The sequence below is a fragment of the Pelophylax lessonae genome, assembly GCF_965119305.1.
Source record: "Pelophylax lessonae genome assembly, chromosome: 1".
Classification (NCBI taxonomy): Eukaryota; Metazoa; Chordata; class Amphibia; order Anura; family Ranidae; genus Pelophylax; species Pelophylax lessonae.
In genome coordinates, this window is record NC_138768.1 from 228,196,717 (window position 1) to 228,212,931 (window position 16,215).

The 16,215-nt window shown below is 49.0% G+C and overlaps 2 protein-coding genes across 2 annotated transcripts in view; one reads left to right on the plus strand and one right to left on the minus strand.

Annotated features, from left to right (window-relative positions):
- The window catches only part of IFT81 (intraflagellar transport 81), a 328,264-nt gene that overhangs the window by 304,694 nt on the left and 7,355 nt on the right, over nucleotides 1-16,215 (minus strand). The gene's annotated exons all lie outside the window — the stretch shown is intronic.
- The window catches only part of P2RX7 (purinergic receptor P2X 7), a 113,908-nt gene that overhangs the window by 43,617 nt on the left and 54,076 nt on the right, over nucleotides 1-16,215 (plus strand). The gene's annotated exons all lie outside the window — the stretch shown is intronic.

Here is a 16,215-nt window from a genome sequence, read left to right on the forward strand (position 1 = left end):
TCTTTGGGTCACCTTCATTACTGTCCCCTCAGTTTCCTGTGTGTCTCCTTTATTAGTGTTCCCTCAGTTCTCTGTTTAGCCTTCATTAGTGTCTCATCAGTTCCCTGTGTGTCACCTTATTAGAGTCCCCCCAATTCCCTATTTGTCACCTTCATTACTGTCCCCTCATTTTCCTGTGTCACCTGTATTACTATTCCCCAAGTTCCCCTGTGCCACCTTCATTACTATTCACTCACTTCCCCTGTTTAACTTTCATTACTCTTCCCTCAGTTCCCCTGTGTCACCTTCATATCCCCTCACTTGTCACCCTTAGTACTGTCCCCCACTGTGTCACCTTCTTTATGACTATTCCCTCAGTTGTTCCCCTGTTTCACCTTCATATCCACTCACTTATCACCTTCATTACTGTCCCCTACTTGTGTCCCCTTCTTCATTAATATTCCCTCACCTTCTATCCCCTCTGGTGAGTGAGGTCCTTCAGTCTGACCACGGGCAGGAGAAGGAGAAGTGGGGCAGCCTTCGAATCAATCTGAGCCAGCAGTTCAGCAGCAGCACATGATCACTCCAGTCCCTGCTGCAAGTCACTCCCTCTGCATGCCGCCAGAGAAGGAGGAGGTGGGTGGAGACAAGAGTGAAGACGATCACACCAGTCCCTGCTGCAAGTGCAAGTCACTCCCTCTGTCTGCATGTCGCCAGGCGCTGAAGAAGGGAGAGGCGGGTGGAGACAGCAGTGCTCCTGGCCTCACTATGAGAGTCTGTGACGTCACTGGTTGCTAGATGCCAGGAGGGGGCAGCCCTAGCAACCAGTTCCAGCAATGTAGTTAGTAGGCTGGCTGTGTCCTCTATTTCATTCTGAGACACTGTATTGTCCCGGAATGAAGGTGCCCGTGACCCAGGACAGACATGTTGATTGCAGGACAGTCCCGGGCAACCTAGGACACGTGGACACCCTATCATAGCGCATAAGTGCGCTTTATCAAAGTGTGTGAAAAATGCCTCCTCCTGGACCCAGAACCAGTACACTTTATGTTAACATACCAACATGTCATATTTTAGCTGTGCACCTTGGTCAGGACCGCCACTGCCTATATTTCTATTGTTCAAATTTCGAATAAACCATTGGGTGATGATAGGAACTGCCATAGATTATAAGGGTAAACTCTGTAGACTGCCATTATACTCTTGGGCAGTTTCCCATCATTATCTGGTGTTTGTAATTCTACTTTAGATATAAAGGAGTATAGGCTGCGGTGGTCATGGGAAGACCATGCATTAGTAAGTTGGTTTATGAAAACAAACATGTATGGAGTCTTGGAGGTAATACTGGTGCTGAGGCAAAAATGAAAAAGGCCATTTAATTGGAAAGCTAAAGAAATGCACTTATCCAAATGTTTGCTAAGGCCTATCACTTTTCCTGCTTGTCCCGATTACTTCCACATTTATAGAATAGTTTAACTGTACTGTAGGAATTTAGAGTAGAGTAGAGTAGAATAGAAATGTGTAGTTGCAGGAGAACACTGAAGAAGGGAGGTATATTTATGGAAGTTTACCAAAAAAGAGAGGTGTAGCTAGAGTGGTAGAGAGTGATAGCTGTTCCAGGAGCCAAACATCAATTCAAAGACTTCTGTGTAATAGTGAATGGCAGTCATAGCCTGGACCCCTACCAGGCCACGCCCCCAACATATTTTACTCTGCCCTCCGGAGAATACTCATGGGGATGTGAGTAGGCTCTAGTGGGCGGAAGGAATTGCATTAGGGGCGTAACCTGGTGGGGGTCCAGGCTGAGATTGTCATTCACTATCACACAGCAGGCTTTGACTTGATATGCGGCTCCTGGGATACCTATCACTCTCTACCATTGCCTGGAGCCTAGATGAGCTCCTTCCCAGCCAGCACTAGCAGCAGTGGGCACAGGACTTCATTCCCATACAGCCTGAGCGGCTTACACATATACAGTATCTTGATTCACAGGTGTAGTTAGAGTAGTACACTGAAAACAGAAGGTGTAGTTATATTTGAAGAAGAGAGGTATAGTTATAGAAGTGCACTGAAGAAGAGAGGTGTAGTTATAGAAGTACACTGAAGAAGGGAGGTGTAGTTATAGTAGTACACTGAAGAAGGGAGATGTAATTATAGTAGTACACTGAAGAAGGAAGGTGTAGTTATAGTAGTACACTGAAGAAGGGAGGTGTAGTTATAGTAGTACACTGAAGAAGGGAGGTGTCGTTATAGAAGTGCACTAAAGAAGTTGTAGTTATAGTAGTACACTGAAGAAGGGAGGTTTAGTTATAGAAGTGCACTGAAGAAGGGAGGTGTAGTTATAGTAGCACACTGAAGAAGGGAGGTGTAGTTATAGCAGTACACTGAAGAATGGAGGTGTAGTTATAGTAGTACACTGAAGAAGGGAGATGTAGTTATAGTAGTACACTGAAGAAGGGAGGTGTAGTTATAGTAGTACACTGAAGAAGGGAGATGTAGTTATAGTAGTACACTGAAGAAGGGAGATGTAGTTATAGTAGTACACTGAAGAAGGGAGATGTAGTTATAGTAGTACACTGAAGAAGGGAGGTGTAGTTATAGAAGTACACTGAAGGGAGGTGTAGTTATAGTAGTACACTGAAGAAGGGAGGTGTCGTTATAGAAGTGCACTGAAGAAGGCCAGTGTAGTTATAGTAGTACACTGAAGAAGGGAGGTGTAGTTATAGAAGTGCACCGAAGAAGGGAGGTGTTGTTATAGTAGACCACTGAGCTGCGAAATAGCCCACTTATTTTGAATTTCAATCTAGGAAAAGTTATTTATGCTTGTGTATTAGAAACAGTATACAGTAGCAGTGGCGGCCAGTGTGTTAGGGGCGCCGCCCCCCTATCCATGTGTCTGGCCCCCTAATCTACATGCGGGGAGCCGGTCGCATGGAGCTCAATGGGCTTTTTTTTTTCATCACCTGATTAGAGCCAGAGGCTCTAATAGGCTTCAGGAAAGGGTGGACCCGGGGCGCAGAGCAATGCGCCCGAGCCCACCCATTGTGTGACAATAGCGAATGAAAATTCACTATTGTCACACGGATCCTCCTCCTGGCCAATTAGGAAGCGCGTCCGATACGTGCTTCCTGATTGGCCGAAAGTCAAACCCCATGCCATTGGCTGGGGAGGAGGCGGGAGGACTGAGGACGCCGGGGAACTGAAAAGCTGCGAGCCGCCGCTGAGGACTGCCTTCTCCCATCGTGTGCTGTGACTCAACGGTGTGTAGATGGAAGGAGTGGCCATTCTCCTCTATGTGATGAGGAATAGTCCGAGCACTAGCAGTAGAGTGGAGTCAGTTATCGCAGCGCTGTACATTGCTGTCAGTGTGTCCGGGCTGCGCTGCTGCTGAAGATGTTCTGAAGATGGAAAGAAAACCCATCTCTGTTTATTTTAACTACTGGAATATGCGACCCTCATGGATCAGAACTATGACATTCCCCAAATATTCTCCATAGCACCTTCACATAGCAAGGGCATTCCTACAATAGCCAGGTATTTGATGTGTATGATAAGACTAATGGAAAAACAGCAGAGAAAGTATAAATGGTATTTGCACTTTTTAGTTTATAATAGTCTGTGGTCCTCATTGTGACACATAGGACTACATTCCAGTATAGGTCCCTCTTTACACAGTGCCCTCCTTCCCAGTGCCTGGATGTTACTGGGGCTTTGCATTCTGGAGTTGATAATATTCTAGATGCTAAAAGTGTTTTTTTTTTATCAGTTGTAGCTTTAGTGATTCTTGGTTTAACAGATTGGAGTAGCCTGGATGTGGTCAGGGATTTGACACATCTGAGTACCAGAAGGCACCAATGATTTTAGACACCACAAATGTCTACATCACAGTTTCTATAACTCACAGAATATTTGTTGGCTATTTCTGTCTGTACAATATGCTTACAGACAATAAACCATTTATTACAGATTTTAGACACCCCATCATTGCTAAATTCCAGTAATCAGTTGTGGAAACCCAAAATTGGCATTGTCTACCTTTTAGATAAGCTTTGGGGTATCTGAGGTAAGTGCACTGGTCTCGCGCGGGGAGGGGGACACGCTTACGCTGGTCATTCTGCATTGAAAGGGGGCATGCTGGTATCTCTGCATTGAAAGGGGGCACACTGGTCTCTATGCATTGAAAGGGGGCATGCTATACCTTAATTACTGAAGGCCCCTTTCACACTTTTGTGACCTCAAAGTCACGCAATTTTTTTACAGCGTTTCTTTTTTTTACAGCGTTACAGCCCGCTGTATATCCTGTACGAGAAGGGAGAAGGAGGTAGGCTAGTCTGCCCGACCTCCTCCCCATGTCCCCCCTGTGCCATAGTCTTCCAGCTTTCAATGTGCCATAGTCTTCCAGCTTTCAATGTGCCATAGTCTTCCAGCTTTCAATGTGCCATAGTCTTCCTGCCTTCCATGTGCCATAGTCTTCCTGCCTTCCATGTGCCATAGTCTTCCAACCTTCCATGTGCCATAGTCTTTCTACCTTCCATGTGCCATATTCTTCCAGCCTTCCATGTGCCATAGTTTTCCAACCTTCTATGTGCCATAGTCTTCCTGCCTTTCATGTCCCATAGTCTTCCTGCCTTTCATGTGCCATAGTGATCCTGCCTTCCATGTACCATAGTGATTCTTCCTTCCTGTCTTATATGTACCAGATTGCTCCTTCCTGCCTTCCATGTGCCATAGTGCTCCTTCCTTCCTGCTTTTCATGTACCATAGTGATCCTTTCTGCCTTCCATGTGGCATAGTTAACCTTCCTGCCTTTCAGGTGTCATAGTGACCCTCCCTGCCTTCTCTGTGCCATAGTGATCCTTCCTTTTTCCATGTGCCATAGTGATCCTTCCTTCCTGCCTTCCATAGTTATCCATAGTGATCCTTCCTGCCTTCCATGTACCATAGTGATCCCTCCTTCATTTCTTTTATGTACCATAGTGATCCTTCCTACCTTCCATGTACCATAGTGATCCCTTCTTCCTTTCTTCCATGTACCATAGTGATCCTTCCTTCCTGCCTTTCATGTGCCATGGTGATCTTTCCTTTCTGCCTTCCTTGTACTATAGTGATCCCTCTTCCTTTGTTCCATATACCATAGCAATCCTTCCCTCTCTCTTTCCCTAAGGGTTGGCTCATACTGCAGTACTTATTCTCTGGCTCCATCCCGGGTGTCAGGGACTTACTACCCTGTGCAGGCGCACTGGCGCCGCTAACCGGCGAACGCCTATGCGCATGCGCTGACGCTACCATGGATAGTTTGCGGCTCTCTTGCGTTTGCACGAACGCACATGCGCACGCAATTCTCTTTGGCGCCAAGCGTCCTATTTAAAGCCAGTGATCACTCTGAAACATTGCTGTGTGATCTTCAGCTCTCCTGTACCCTGTAACCTGTTATTATCTGCTGTTCCTGTTTACCTGAACCGGCTTGTCTTTGGATTCTGATTACCTGCTGCCCGTCCTGACCTCGGCTTGTCTAGACTATTCTCCTGCCTCATCCTGATCTGTTTACCCGTTACCGGCTATTGGTCCTGGACCTGCTTCTGGCTCAACCAGGGAATCCGGGGAACTGCGACCTGGTGTTAGCAAGCTGCCAAGTCCATCCCCACCATCTGGGGCCCTGGTGAAAACCGGCTAACACTTACACTTTGCGCCTCTGGCGAACCTTTGTCACGCCAAGACACTCCTCTTACGTCAAGCTCTGCCATGTTACCCCGTGACAGTATCACACAGCCATGACTGAGCCTGCAAGAGGAGCCTCTCCTATGGATGAGATCTGCCAGCATCTCGTGGCCCTCACTCAAGCTGTTAAGTCTCTGCAGGAGGGTTACACCCAGTTGGAGGGTCGTGTCCAGTCCCTAACCTCCACCACGGACCCTACAGTTTCTTCTGCTTCCATGGCTTCCACCGGGAATCCCTCCGGTCCCCCGGTGGTGATGCTGCCTCCTGAGCCAAGGGTCCCTACGCCGGAAAGGTTTTCAAGGGATCGGAGCAACTTTAGAGCCTTCCGCAATGCCTGCGAGTTATACTTCTCCCTGCAACCCCGAACCTTCTCCTTGGAGGCAACTAAGGTGGGGTTCATCATAGCCCTGCTGCAAGGTGAACCTCAGTCCTGGGCTCACCACCTGCTTGAAGAACGCAGTAATCAGTTGAACACCATGTCAGCATTTTTTTGACGCAATGGCGCAGTTATATGAAGACCCGCAGTGCACTGCCACCGCAGAAACCGCTCTCACCACACTTCAACAAGGCCGTAGAGCCGTGGAAGATTATGTCACCGACTTTAGGCATTGGAGTACGGACACATACTGGAACGACGCAGCTCTGCGACATCAGTTCCGCCTGGGTCTTTCAGAGAGCTTGAAGGATGAACTGGCCCGAGTGGGCATATCCGAAACCCTGGAGGCATTAATCGCCCTGGCCATACAGATTGACCGCCGGCTCCGTGAACGCAGAGCAGAGAGGTACACGCAGCAGACCTGTCCAGTCTGGATGATGCCACGGGTTCCCAATCCCGTTCACATCTTCTCCTCTGGTTCCCGTCTTAGCAGCGCAACTCCGGTTACCCCTGAATCGGATACTTCAGAGCCGATGCAACTTGGGCTTATGTGCCCCTCCTTATCGGCGGAAGAACGCTTACGGCGACGTCCGAACAACCTATGCCTGTATTGCAGAGAAGCCGGACACTTTGTACGCTCATGCCCAGCAAAGATGCGTAAGTGTCTTTCTATATCTCCCTCAAGTTACCCAGTTCCTGTCAACAATACCACTCACCTGGCTCTCTCTATCTCATTCCAGCTTCCAAAAGGCCCGATTCCGGTCACCGATATAATTGACTCCGGGGCATGCAGCTGCTTCATTGATCTTACCTTTGCTGCACAACAACGCATCCCACTCCGACCCAAGTCGCAAGGACTCTCCATTTTCCTAGCGGATGGGTCCCACATCAAGTCTGGACCAGTAACTCAAGAAACCCCGCCATTGCCTGTGGCCACCCTCGAAGGTCACAAGGAGTTGTTGTGCCTGGATGCCATTTCTTCTCCCTTGTTACTCGTTATTCTGGGGTTACCCTGGCTGCAAGCACACAACCCGCAAATAAACTGGACTTCTGGAGACGTCAAGTTTCAGTCCTCTTACTGTCAGAATCATTGCCTGCCAGTACGCCCCAGTGCGCCTAGCACCCTACTTTGTATGGACGCTGATAAGGAGATGCGTTCCTCTGTCCCAGTACACTATCACGAATACTTGGATGTCTTCAGCAAACAGGGGGCCGAGGCCCTACCCCTTCACCGCCCCTATGATTGTCCGATTGAGTTGCTCCCGGGGGCAGAGACCCCTTTCGGACGCATCTTTCCTTTGTCGGAACGGGAATTGGGTACACTAAAGGATTATGTAACGGAAAATCTAGAGAAGGGATTCATCCGACCCTCTAGTTCTCCGGCAGGAGCAGGGATCTTTTTTGTGGAGAATAAGGACCATTCACTTCGGCCATGTGTGGATATCACATACCTGGTGGAGATCGAGCTGTAGAGGGGGCTTCTCTTGCACCTCCTGTCCAACACCCCTGGTAGAGATGACAGGTGGTGTAGGACACAGAGTGGCACGAGGGCCAGTATAGCAGGTGGTGCCTTGGCAGGAGGCTGATGGCTGTGGATCACTGGATGAGCACCTGGAACTGGAACTCGGTGATGCTGGATGAGAAGGCAGGAACGAAGCCGGAACACAAGCCAGGGAGACGTCAACAGCCGGGCAGCGCGGGTACAGGAACGTGAGAAAGAAGCGGAGTCAGGATACAAGCCAAAGTCGGTACACAGTCTGGCAGCGAGGTACAAAGGCATAAACACAAGAGCAGGGTCAATCACAGGCCGGGGTCACAGGTAGGCAGTTAGGTGTCCAAAGGAGAGTCGAGGGCAAGCCGGGTCAGTACAGGTAATCCAGAAGCAGGTCAGGGCACAGGTAAACAGGAACAAGCTGAAAGACCACTCAGCAATGTGCTCCTGTCACTACTCAGTTTAAATAGGCTGTTTGGCGCCAAATGCGCGCGCATTCGCGCATGCGCACACGCACACTTCTTCCTGTATACCCAGTGATGTGCCTGGGCATGCGCACCAACGCCTGTTTGGGTCCAGCTGAGTGTCTCTTACAGTGGACTACCGTGAATTAAATAAGATTACGGTCAGAAACCGTTACCCCCTGCCTTTGATTCCCGAACTCTTCCAGAGATTAAGAACCGCCTCTGTATTTACCAAATTGGACCTGCGTGGAGCCTACAACTTGGTCCGTATCAGGGAGGGGTATGAATGGAAGACAGCATTCCGCACCCGATTCGGTCATTACGAATTTTTGGTAATGCCTTTCGGTCTCTGCAATTCCCTGGCCACCATCCAGCACTTCATTAACGATATCTTTAGATACTATCTGGACATTTTTGTGATTGTTTACTTGGACGATATCTTGGTCTTCTCTTCCTCTCTGGTCCAGCATCGAGAGCACGTTAAAAGGGTACTCCACCGACTCCGGCAGCACAGACTCTACACAAAACCTGAAAAATGTGAGTTCGAACAGCAGAGTATCCAGTTCCTTGGTCTGGTGATTTCCTCAGAAGGGGTCAAGATGGATCCACAGAAGGTCTCCGCCATCCTGGATTGGCCTGCACCTGTGGATAAGAAGGGGGTTCAGCGTTTCATAGGATTTGCAAATTTCTACAGGAGATTTATTAAGGGATTCTCCTCCATCATCTCCCCTATTACCCTGCTCACCAAGCAGAGTACCCGTTTTCACTGGACTCCCGAAACTCAGGTCGCCTTCAGGACCCTAAAAGAGCTGTTCACTTCTGCCCCTATCCTGAGTCACCCGGAGATCCTGCCCTGCCTTACATCCTCGAAGTTGATGCCTCAGAAATCGCAGTAGGAGCAGTTATCTCTCAGCGCCAAGGCATCAAGGACCTGGTCCATCCGGTAGCGTTTTTCTCCCGTAAACTTTCTCCAGCGGAGAAGAGCTATGACGTAGGAGATCGGGAACTCCTTGCCATCAAGACCGCCCTGGAGGAGTGGAGGTATCTGTTGAAAGGGGCAGCAAATCCCATACTCATCTACATGATCATAAAAACCTAGAGTATTTGAGGACGGCTAAACGCCTGAGACCCCGCCATGCACGATGGGGAAAAAAAAGTGCCCGATTTTCATTCCACATCACCTACCGACCTGGTTCCAAGAATACGAAACCCAACGCACTCTCCCGGATGTACGACAGCTCAAAAGAAACCCTTGTACCGGACACCATCTTAACCAGAGATAATTTCCTGTTATTACAGTCTGACTTTCTTACCTCTCTGAGACAAGCCACAGTAGATGTTCCCCATCCTCCTGGAACTGTACTGGTACCCAGGAATGGGTTGCTATGGAGAGGAGATAAAATTTTTGTTCCAGAAGATGCCCGGGTGTCCGTCCTGGGACTTTGTCATGACCACCCAATGGCTGGCCATTTTGGGATCCATAAGACCCTTGACCTTGTTCAACGCACGTTCTGGTGGCCTGACTTAAAGAAAAGTTTTAAGCAGTATATCACCTCCTGTGCTATCTGCACCTGAAGCAAGACAATCTGAAACAAGGCATGGGGCCTGCTCAGACCACTACCAGTCCCTGAAAGACCATGGAAGATGATTGCCATGGATTTTATTATGGAACTTCCTCTGTCAGACGGTTATTCTGCAATTTTTGTGGTAGTGGACCGTCTGTCAAAAACGGCTCATTTCGTACCACTAAGAAGTACACCCTCCGCTCCCGAGATGGCACAGGTCTTCATCAAGGAGATAGTGAGACTCCACGGGGTCCCAATGGACATTGTGTCGGATAGAGGAGTTCAATTTACTTCTCGTTTCTGGAGAGCTTTATGTGACTCATTGAAGATCAAGGTGTCAATGTCCTCCGCATACCACCCCCAGACTGACGGGCAGACTGAGAGGACCAACCAGACTCTTGAGCAATATATTCAATGCTTTACCACCTTTGTTCAGGATGACTGGGTGTCGCTACTACCATTGGCAAAGTTCGCATACAACAATGCCAAACACTCGGCTACAGGTCAGTCTCCTTTTTATGCTTTGTTCCTGAACCTACAGTGCCAGGTTTCGCCTAGGGTGTAAAAAATCCTTGCACCAGCCCTGCCTGAACCCATTCTTACATTAGTGTCCTTAGTCCCCACCCCTTCACATCTAGATCCCCTCTTGATGAGTGTCCTCAGCTCCCCCTTTACGTAGCCCCCCCCCCTCCACCCTTTTTACAGTAGTGTTTTTACACTTCCTTGACATCAACCCCCTCAACAGTACTGTCCTCTGTGCCTGTTTACATCATCCCCCCACGTTAATGTCCACAGCCCCCTCCCCCGCACTTCAGTCATCAGCCACCCCACCGTACAGTTCTCAGCCCCCTCCCCAACATCACAGTGCTCAGCCCCCCCCCCCCTCCACATTACTGTGCTCATTGTTCCCCAAATTACATTTCTCAGCCCCACACATCATGGTCCTCAGCCCCCACATTACTGTCATCAGTTCCCCCCACCACATCACAGTCCTCAGTTACCCCATTTTAATGTTCCTAGGCCCCAACATCACAGTTTTCATCCACCCCACTTTAATGTCCTCAGCCTCCATCCCCCACTTTGATATCCTCATCCCCTAACATCACAGTTACCAGTCCCCCCACTTTAATGTCCTCAGCCTCCCCCTACCACATCACAGTCCTTACCCCCCCCCCCCATTCTTCAGGTTCCTCCAAATTTAATGTCCGCAGCCCCCCAAATGATAGTTCTCAGCCTCCTCACATTATAGCCCCCCCCCCCTCCACACACACACATTCAGTCCTCAGTTCACATCAATCGCCCTTCATACTAGTTTCCTCAGCCCCCCTTTAAAGCTAATCCTCTGCATTGTGTAAAAAGTCTGTTTGATCCTGCCTTCTCTGATCCTCCCCTTTTTCCAGTGTCTCCAATCCATCTCCTGATAAGACAGAGCCTTTTGAGTCCCTCTGCACATGCTCATTTTGGTGTGTATTGCTAGAGAGTTTTTTGTTCTTGGGCGAGTGCTTGTGATCAGCACAGGGCCAATCAACACAGTCCAGACAGAGGGTCAGGGTCCTGCAGCCTCATAGGACAGTCAGAGTAAAGTGAAAACTCCTCCTACAAGCTTTAACCAGACACTGATAGAAGTCACAAGACTGCTATATACTGCTGATGAGAAAAGGGTATTTGGCTATTTATATTTACTAAAATAATTTAATTTCCTTGATCTGTGTACTGTGGGAGACTAGATATAGTGAGTGCAGGGTCCTGGGTTTAGCAACTTTAAAAACAGATTAGAACTCTAAGCAGAAGTGCAAATTCACATACCATATGGGTGAGGCACAGAGAGATTGGAGGGCGGGAGGCCCAGCATGTCTGAATGGAGGCCAGGAGCTGCAAGATAGTAATTGGTTGCTAGGACCGCCCCTCAACCTAGCAACTAGCAATTAATCACTTGTTTATTTACCACACCCTCCATCCAGAACTGCCCCACCTCCCACTGATTACAGGATTACAGAGCAACAGCTGCGGGAAGAAAAGGCTCCTAAACGGTGGGACTGCGGCAGTCCGAATGGGACAGTGACTCAGCCTGCATTCGGACCTCGGTCCGCCATTTAGTGATGCCTGTAGTATATGTTCCCACAGTAGTGGCTGTGTTTTTCTTTTTAATTAAAATTTTAATATTTTTTTTGAAAATTATTTTTATTCAGTTTTTAGGAAAAGAAAACAGAGAAAAACCATCCAACAGTAACAAACGGTTACAGAAAAAACAAAGCAGACATAAAAAAAAAAAGAAAAACAGAACAATCCGCCCAACCCATCCAAACCCACCCCCCCCCCCCAAACAGACACCAGCACCCTACATAATAGTCCGGATAACCGAGGTCAGAGGGTCGGCGCAGGCCCATGCCAGAAACACACACAGGCCAGCCCCGACCCCCAGAGATGAGCACCTTTAACTTCATCCAATCAAGCCCCCCTCAGCATATAACAAAACTCAACATCTACACAGCATAAAATTCAACCTGAGCAGCAACATAAAATACAGTACATAAGAGATGATAATGTATAACTCAAATGGCAGTATACAATGACAGGACACAGGGCCAGCGTCTAACTGAACCAATCAGAAGTATACAGCTAACCCACTGTAGCGGAGGATTCAACCCACGCTCTCCAAACCTTCTCAAACTTCTTGGGACAACCCCTAGACAGTCGCCTTATAGAGTGGTAAAACAGCATTGACTAAGCCCTTCCAAAATGAAAGCGAGGGAGGGGTCTCCTTCTTCCAATGCAGTAGGATCGCCTTTTTGGCATAGAATAGGAGAATACCAAGCAAAATTCTATGTGCCACCGAGGGGACCACCTCCTCCACCAAACCCAAGAGACAAACCCTCGGAGCTAGTGGAATTCGGGGTCAGCAGCACCTTAGTAAGACAGGCAGTCACGGCCCCCCAAAACATCTGGATCTGACTGCAGTACCAAAAAATGTGCGTTGCATCCGCCGGGGAAGCGGAGCAACGCCAGCACTCTGCCGATGAGGTCAGATATATCTTAGCCAAGCGAGCTGGAGTGTAATAAATTCTATGAAGAAATTTGAACTGTATGAGCCTATCCCTAGCGGACACTAAATATTTGAAGGGTTCAGTCCATACCTCCTCCCAGTCATCACCCTGAAGGTCAGGCACCTCAACTGTCCACCTGTCTCTACATCTAGTAATGCTAGGAGGCGTCAATCTAAACATGTCCTTGTACACAGTCGAAAGGGTCTTAAGCGTAGTGTCACAAGTCAACACACACTCCAGATCCGAGGGACACGGCTCCGCCTGGGAAGCGGTAAATTGGCTTTGGAATGCGTGACGCAGTTGGAGATACCGAAAAAAATAATTACTGGGCAGGTCATGTTTTTCCGTCAAACGGAAGGAGATCCCCTGCTACCGTGATGTCCCCCAAGGTCTTAACCCCCTTTACCACCCACACCACCGGATCCGGAAACTTGTAGAAGTGGGAGAGGTTAGGTTTCATCCACAGAGGAGTGGAAGGAGAAAACCCAACATAGCTGGGACAGGTCAATCGCAAGGACTGGGCCCACGCTCTAACAATTGCCTTCATGGAGAACGTCAAGGGGAGATCCGAGCCCAGACCTCTATTCAGGGACAATCTGAGGGACTCAAATGAGCCCAGATGAGCCGCCTCCAGGATCGTGGCCGAATCCCCGTCATCCGCCCTCAGTCAACGTCTCGCAAACACCATCTGACCCGCAAGGTAATACTTGCGCCAGTCAGGGAGTGCCAGACCTCCACTGCCCCAGGGCTCCCTGAGGGCCCGCAGGCCAATCCTGGGAGCCCCCGGGACCAGAGAAACGAACTAATAATGCTATCCAGTTTTTTTATAGAACGACATAGGAACCCATAGGGGAGAGTTACAGAGAAAGAACAATATAACTGGAAGAAATTTCATTTTGAGGACACTAATACGACCTAGAAGGGAGAGTGGGAGCTTCTTCCAGGCCAACACATGTTGTTGGAGTCTAGACAATAAGGGTAAGAGGTTCAGAGAGTAATAGTCTTGAGGGTGCCTAGTAACCCTGATCCCCAGGTAAGTAAAGCTATCTACCCAGCAAAGCGGTAGGTCCCCAGCCGCAGCAAGTCGGGCATCTTCATCCAAGGACAGGATTGAAGATTTCCTCCAGTTGACCCGAAGGCCAGAGCACCTGCCAAATTCATCCAATATGGACAGGGCCGCCCGAAGAGAGGGATCCGGATCCCCTAGGAACAATAACATATCATCTGCGTACAAGGCAAGGCATTCTTTAATGGAACCCACTCTGATCGAACCCACGGCTGGGGAGCTGCGCAACGCTATAGCTATAGGTTCGAGTGTGAGGGCGAACAGGAAAGGGGGCACCCCTGCCTCGTCCCCCGTCCCACCTGGAAGTAGGGAGATGTGAGATATCCGAGCCTGATAGCCGTTCTCGGACCATTATATAGAAGTCTAATCCACGTCCAGAAATTAGTCCCAAAGCCCATGAGTTCCAGGGTCTTAAGCATGAAGGTCCAGTTGACCGAATCAAAGGCCTTTTCAATATCAATGGAGACTACCACCCTCTTGCCCGAATCCCCCCCCCCCCCGGGATCTGGAGGTGAGTGAACAATCGCCTAATATTAGTATCCACAGACTTACCAGGCATGAAGCCTGTTTGATCTGGATCTATCAATGAGTGGATCACCCCGGCCAGCCTGTTAGCTAGGACTTTCGTCAAAATCTTAAGGTCCATGTTTAAAAGAGCAATGGGTCGATAAGAGGAACAGTCCAGGGGGGTCCTTATCGGACTTCGGCAATAAAACCATGTAAGCGTCCAACATAGAAGGGGGAAGGGCCTTGCTCTCCAGACAGTGTTGCAGCAAAGAGGTCAGTCTAGGCACCAATTGTTCAGAAAACTGTCTATAAAAGTCTGCCGGGAAGCCGTCTGGGCCAGGAGCCTTATGAGGCGGAAAGGCCGCAATGGCCCTCTCTACCTCAGAAGTCGTAATCGGTTCATCCAACATGGCGCTATCCTCAGTCGTCAGGGTCGGAAGGGTGACACTCCCCAGCAGTCCATCAACAGCCGAGGAGTCACCAACCGACAGTGGGGCGTACAGGCTCTCAAATAGTAATGGAACGTAGTAAGTATGTCTCTGGGATCAGTCTTTATAACCCCTTCCGCATTTCTAATAAGTGGGATATTAACTGGAGTCCTCTGGTCAGCCACCAGCATTGCCAACAATTTACCATTTTTATCACCTTGAGCGAACAACGATTCCCGTGTACGGTTGGTCGTAGTATGTGCAAGATCGGAAACGTGCAGGGAAAGAAGGCGTCTCGCCTCCAGCATCGCAACATAGCTGGTGTCAGATGGCGATTCCGCACGTTCCCTCGCCCACAGTCTCTCAGCCCCCTGCAGCGCCGTAACCTCACTATTATGGTCTTTTCTGGCTGTCTTAATGGCCGAAATACATTCTCCCCGTGTCACTACCTTGAATGCATCCCAAACCACCCGCTGATCTGCGGAATCCACATTCTACTCCCAATAGGATCGGATCGAATCACCCAGGTGAGAGGCGACCTGATCCTGTTGGAGCCAGCCAGCCACCAGGCGCCAACCCCGCACTCCAGCCCCCAATTGGAGGTTCACTGTCAAGAGTAGCGGGTTGTGATCAGACACCCCTCCAGCCAGGTACTCCGAGCCGACCAAGGAGGATTGGAAGCAGGTATTTCCAAATGCCAGATCAATTCGGGAAGACGATTGGTTGCCTAGTGGAAAGATAAGAGTATTCCCTCAACATAGGATGCTTCCATCTCCAAAGTTCAAGCACGCCCACAGTGGAGGCCCATACCGGCTGGTCCACAGAGGCAGAGCGGTTGGGGTTGGAGGTATCCAGCGCACCATCCAGGATGGCATTGAAGTCACCCATATACAGCATCAGAAGAGGATTATATTCAGCTAACTTATCTACCAAATCATACAGTAATTGTATCCCAAAAGGAGGAGGCACATATATCGCTACCATCAGCATTGTAACAGAGTAAATGTCCAAGAGCACTGCCACATATCTGCCCCCTGGATCGGAGATCACCTTTTGAATAGTACAGGGTAGAGATTTACTTATGAGAATGGAGACCCCCCTAGCATACGTGGAATAGGTGGCATGCAATGCCCTCTGGATCCACGGTCTCCTAAGAGCAAGAACCATATTACCATCCAGGTGAGTCTCCTGCAGCAGGAGGATATGTGGTTTAACCAATTTCAAGTACTGAAAGACACTGGCCCGCTTGAACTTATTATTCAACCCTCTCACATTCCAGGAGAGGAATTTAACATTGTCAGCCATGGGAATTAATAACATACGGATGGGGGAGCCAAGGGAAGGCCCAAAGCAAAATAAACTTCCATAGGCACTCAAGAAAAATGTAGTAAACACGTAAGGTAACCTCTATGCATTCATAAGTAACAAAAAGCAGGTGCTGGTGTAACATTTCCCCTGCCATCATACCAGAAACCCAAAAAATAACCAAAAAAAATAGAACAGAAAACAGTCCAGTATGCGGCTTGAATCCCAAACATCCCAAAAAATTGCAATGTGCGACGGTCCTCCAGTGTGA